We start from the raw sequence: 6386 nt of genomic DNA, 5'->3' as shown, positions 1-6386 counted from the left end.
TGTCCTTATTTCTAAGAAATGTCCTTATTTCTGACTGTAGTCCTTTTGTCTTATTTTCAACAATTATGAGTTAAATCCCTGCTACAGGTGAAAGTAAACCTAGACCTGAGCTGTTGTGAAATGCACGAAACATTTTCTACGAACAAGGGGTTGCTGGAACAGATTGTTTCTGGCCAAAATATTGCATATGATATGTCATGGCTCGTATCAATGCAAAGATTTGTTCACAAACGCTTGCTTTGTTTCGTATGAAAATTTGATTTTTTCGGTTGTCCTTATTTTTGGTTTCAAGTCGATGGCAACCCTGCTTATCAGTCATTACATTTAAACGAAAAAGAATGAAAACACAAAAAACAAAAATCTATTTTTTGAAAGAAGATTTTGTACGAACTATCAAGAAGTATTACTCTTTCCATCGAGCGCGGTCCCATAATTTTACCATAATCCGTTGTGACGTCACAATGCGACGAAAATCACCTTTGTTTAAACAATCGCTGGGTGGCGCACGTACTTGGGAGGGCAAAGTGAGGGGGTGCAAGGTCGAGAGGAGGGATAGACCTTTCCAACGGTACCCGGATTGTCGCTCTGCGCGCTCCACCTTTTGCCCAGTAGGCTCATGAACTGCGGTGTTGGATTCAGTGTATACCTCTTTCGTACTTTGCTCGTATGGGATATAAGAGATGAAAGGAACCCAATATCGTCATAATTCGCGGATTCATGGAAATCATATAACTAATTACAAAATGAAACGTTTTTGATGATTTATTTTGTATTAATAATATTTGTCAATGTCAGAAGAAGAAGAAAAGGCGACAAAACTGCTTTTGTTGTGACGCTTTTGGGCAAAAGGAGGCTGTTTTGTCGTGAAATTTGTGTTGAATGGTACCTTACTCCTATTTTACGGCAGAGACGCGACTGTTGTGCTTGCGCTGGTCGCGTCACAGGGTTAACTTAGTTTAAAGTGTAAAAAAGTTGTGTTAATGATGAGCGATTGACGTCATTTTTTGCATGACGTCATCACAAGGTGTGATGACGTCATGTATAAGTTTGGGATCGCTACGATGAGTATTTCACAAAATGGCGTTTTTTAGAAGGCCTGTAGAATTTTATGATGACGTCATCATGACGTCATTGTGTGTGTGACGTATCCGGGTTATGACGTACTTCATTATATATCAATATCGTAAGGTTATGCCATAGGGTTCGGAAGTTATTGCGTTTGGTCAAGAAAGTACACCAGACCCCAACTTACATGGTTGTAGTTTATAAGTTGCATAAAAACTGGAAATTTATAGTGAGCAAAAATACAACTTAAGGTTTATTTATGTACACCAGTAAAAAAGAAAATGTCATGCATAAAAACGTAGTCAGTTTTGAGTATTTTTTAGGTGGTAACAACAATTTTCCCTATTCTTAGATTATATATTATTCCACCATCATCATTTCGCCGAAATGGTAAGTGCGAAAATTGTTAATAAGCGTTACGCACCACTGCGTACAGTTTGGTATTATTCCATAATTAGAATATATTATTCGTCATTCCTTACTGCAGTTTAAACACATGAAAATCTTACAATATTAACTTGGGTTAATAAACATTGAGGGTGAATGCAATAAAACACAGAAGCTTTCGGAAAATTGGAAAGGCCTGGCTTACAGAAAGATATATTGAGTTCGGCGTGCTCTTAAAGTTTAAACCCTGAGCCTGAAACACACACTTCTGTCATTCTGTACCTGGACATTTTATGCGCTTTGCGTAGAGTTTTTACCCCGCTTTTTGTTGACAAAAGACATAAAATGTGAGCTCCAAGTCTAGTCTTTAACTTTCATTGACCACAGTGCCATTAACCCTCGTGTTTGTGTTTTCGCAATGCACAAAAAATATCGGGTAACACTAATTTACGGAATGATGAATGGTCGGAATGGTCGGAACGCTCACTAATTTACGGAATGGTCGGAATTGTCGGAATGGAATGAATAGGGCCAAAACTAATTTGATGAATGGTCGTCGGAACGGAATAAACTGTCGGAATAGAATGAACTGTCGGAATGAAATGAACGAAGCTGTATGAACAGAATGAACTGTCGGAATTAAATGAACGAAGCTGTATGAACAGTATGAACTGTCGGAATGAAACGAACGAAGCTGTATGAACAAAATGAACTGTCGGGATGAAATGAACGAAGCTGTATGAACAGAATGAACTGTCGGAATGAAATGAATGACGCTGTATGAACAGAATGAACTGTCGGAATGAAACGAACGAAGCTGTATGAACAGAATGAACTGTCGGAATGAAACGAACGAAGCTGTATGGACAGAATGAACTGTCGTAATGAAACGAACGAAGCTGTATGAACAGAATGAACTGTCGGAATGAAACGAACGAAGCTGTATGAACAGAATGAACTGTCGGAATGAAACGAATGAAGCTGTATGAACAGAATGAACTGTCGGCTGTATGAACAGAATGAACTGTCGGATTGAGATGAACGAAGCTGTATGGACAGAATGAACTGTCGGAATGAAACGAACGAAGCTGTATGAACAGAATGAACTGTCGGAAAGAACAGAATGAAGCTGTATGAACAGAATGAACTGTCGGAATGAAACGAACGAAGCTGTATGAACAGAATGAACTGTCGCAATGAACAGAATGAAGCTGTATGAACAGAATGAACTGTCGGAATGAAATGAACAAAGCTGTAAATAAACAACAGGGGTTGTGACCACAAATTTTATCGGATGAGACTTGACACGGTTGACACTACATTGACACTGCATTAGTGACGTCACAAAAAGTGACGTCATAATTTACGTCCGCCACCTTGCATTTTTGTAAAGCTCGGCGCCTATGCCCCCGGTGATATTTTCAAGGGGGCTAGTTGCGTTAACCTTTTTTGCAATCCAAAAACTCCTGTTACGGAATAAATTTAGAATATTCGAAAGTCACACGGACAACGAAACCCTGATGCTTGTTAATTAACTTTCAGTGTAGGCTTCTGTTTCGTTTACTATATTAGGCTTATCTTACTACTCTCACTGTGTTTGAAACAATAAGCACATACATCAGGGCTCGCCAACCTCTACCACCCTAAGAGCCGTTCGGATCAATTTCAGACAGTAAAAAAAATAGGAGCCACAAAGACCTTTTCAAATTTAAACTAAAATGCCAGTTATGTCTCACGACATTCGAATTTTTGTTTTTATTTAGTTCGTAAAGCAAATGAAACTTCCCACGTAGCACTGAATGCTGTGTTTTCTTAACACACGGATTTTTATTTGTATATTTAACGCGTATTGGTGTAGATGCGGTTGTAGCTAACTACTAGAAACTTTCTCCGTTGGTTATAAATATATACATACACAAAGAAAGTTTTTTGTGTAAAATAGGCTATTAGAAGTTTAGTGAAGCTATTAGAAGTTTAGCATTGTAAAACTAATTTTATTGTCCTAAAGCAGTGATTCTCAACCTTTTTGCCTTCGCGGACCCTTTTCGGTGCTGTGATCTAATTTCGGACCCCTTATAAGTTTTAGGTATTTTTGTCCTTTTTTATTGACAAGCAACCAAAACATGGTGCATAAAGTTACTACCACATTCGGTCCAGGAGCAAAATTTAAATCCCCTTTTCTGGGTTGCGACATATGGAATCAACAAGAAAGAGCCATTACAGTGTAATGTGACGTTGTTTTCTACTAACAATTTACGTATGTTGCATCACAATGGGGTTTAGATGTCATAATGCACTGTGGTTTATCGCCTACGAAGAATGTTTTCAAACAAGTTTCATGCTATTCTTAAAACGCCATAGCGTTTTTTTCAAATCGCGATTTCATTCCGACAGTTCATTCTGTTCATACAGCTTCGTTCATTTCATTCCGATAGTTCATTCTGTTCATACAGCTTCGTTCATTTCATTCCGACAGTTCATTCTGTTCATACAGCTTCGTTCATTTCATTCCGACAGTTCATTCTGTTCATACAGCTTCGTTCATTTCGTTCCGACAGTTCATTTTGTTCATACAGCGTCATTCATTCTATTCCGACAGTTCATTCCGTTCCGACCATTCATCAAATTAGTTTTGGCCCTATTCATTCCATTCCGACAATTCCGACCATTCCGTAAATTAGTGAGCGTTCCGACCATTCCGACCATTGATCATTTATCAACCAACTGTGACGTTCACGGTTGAAAGACTCTCCGCTAAAATGCTAATTTACCTTTAAACCAGGGGTGTCCAACTCGAAAACACCGCCGTGCCAATTTTGGTTTTAAAATATGCTCGCGTGCCAACGTTTGGTACTTTTTCTAAACCATGTCTTAAACGTCTTAACGGTGTGGGCCCAATCCGAAAATTTTGCCAATATGTAAAACCGTTTTAATGAATTAGAACAGGGGTCACCAAACTTTTTCCACTGCGGGCCGGATAAGTTTTAAAATGATTCGCGCGGGCCGCTTACTTTACATGCCCTAGCGCCGTCTTTCCAAACTTAGCATGCGCGGCGATTTTTTAGGTGAGCCAAGAAATGGTCTTTCTACAACCCCATTTAAAATCTGGTGATGCGACTGTTAAATTGTAGTCGTCTCTTACGATCAACGCTTGTATATTGCAGCACAAGTAACAAAAAAGGCAATTGTTTGGGCACAATCGACACTTGTAGTTTCGTCTGTGACGTAACAAACTGGCTTTAGATCAATCCTGGGCGTTGTAATCTTATAACTAGGGCAAATATTTTTTGACTTGTCAAAAAAAGTCAAAATTTTCTCAAAATTTTTAGAATAGGTCAAAAATTGTCAAAATTGTTTACAAACTGCATTGTCGTGGTGTTGTAGAGGTTGCACTGTCAGTGAAATTTTCATTTTACACTTTGTAGCCTACTTTATACTGTTGTAATTGGCCCATTGCCCCAATTATTGCGAATCATAAACCATCAAGTGAGTGAAACAATTAGGTTGATATGGCGTGATGCTCAACACGCCTCAAAACGTGCAAAATTTTGGTAGGTCCCAAGTCATCCCTAGGGGGGCGTGAAGGGTTCGCAAGGGGGGCGCAGCACAATCTGGCAGCAAAGTTTTCACTTGCAAACAATTGTAAATGAATGCATTGGAATTATGTCGGCGCTGATTTCGAACATATTGTTTAAAGTATAAACGCTTCAATACTCTGACATGGATGTCCAGTTGTATTAACCAAACTTTTCCCACTGCGGGCCGCCGCATAGTTTACATGCCCTAGTGCCGTCTTCTCAAACTTAGCCCATGAGGCGATTTTTATATGGGCGCCAAGATATGATCTTTTTGAAACCCCATTTAAAATCTGTTAAATTGTATAGTTAGTCTCATCTTACAAGGAATGCTTGTATATTACGTCATAAGTGACACAATAAGGCAATTGTTTGCGCACAATTAACACTTTTTGTTTTGTCTGTGACGTAATAAACTGGGTTTGGATCAATCCTGGGCGTTGCAATCCTTTGAGAGTCGGTAATATTAATTTTACATGTCGTAACAGTAAACTTTCGTAAGGAGTAGATTAAGTTTTGACAGTAACAAAGCTATCAATACGATTTGGCAAACCAAAAATTGGGCCGCGAGCCGGATGAAATGACCTCGCGGGCCGTAGTTTGGTGACCCCTGTACTATATAGTCGGCTGTACATTCTTTATTTGTTCGCAATTTCGCATTAGAGATTGCCCTGACTTTGAGTGAATCAACAATTTCTGGGCAACATATGCGTAGTTTAAAAGAATACTGGCAACGTGTCTCTGTGTTCGCAAAAGCCTACTTTTTCGCAACTTATCAGTGTTGAAGTGGCTTTTTCCAACGTTCGGAACTAACTTGACAGTAGCTTAAAGCGTACCTACCATGTATGTTGTTACCGAAAAACAAGACAAGCATCATTAGTGCTAAAGTTTTTTAGGGGGGGGGGCGTGAGAATAAATAATTAGTGTAAAGTGGGGCGCGACCGAAAAAGTTTAAGAACCCCTGCTCTAGTTAGATTAGCCTAGCCATATTTAAACTTTTTGAACGATAATGCGTAATTTAAGTACTTGAATTCTTCATAGGTCAAAATTGTGTCAAAAAAAAATAATTGCCCTAATTATAACACTAGGTAATATTATTCTACATGTGGCGACAGGAAAACTTTCGTGAGGAGTAGATTTATTTTTGAATGTTACAAAGTTATCAATACGATTTGGCAAAACAAAAAATGTGGTCGCGGGCCGTAGTTTGGTGACCCCTGAATTAGAAAAAAGATGTCGTCCAATGCGAGTAAACTTGTTTATGATACTCCGGAAACCTTTCATTCCGTTTATGCGACACAAGATAGGCTACAAATAGTTTGCAACGGGGCTCAAAAAACGAATAATTTAAGTAGTGGG

This window comes from Phallusia mammillata, chromosome 1 (assembly GCF_965637545.1).
Source record: "Phallusia mammillata chromosome 1, kaPhaMamm4.hap1.1, whole genome shotgun sequence".
Taxonomy (NCBI): domain Eukaryota; kingdom Metazoa; phylum Chordata; class Ascidiacea; order Phlebobranchia; family Ascidiidae; genus Phallusia; species Phallusia mammillata.
The sequence above is the reverse complement of the archived record's forward strand: the minus strand, read 5'-3'. Positions refer to the sequence as shown.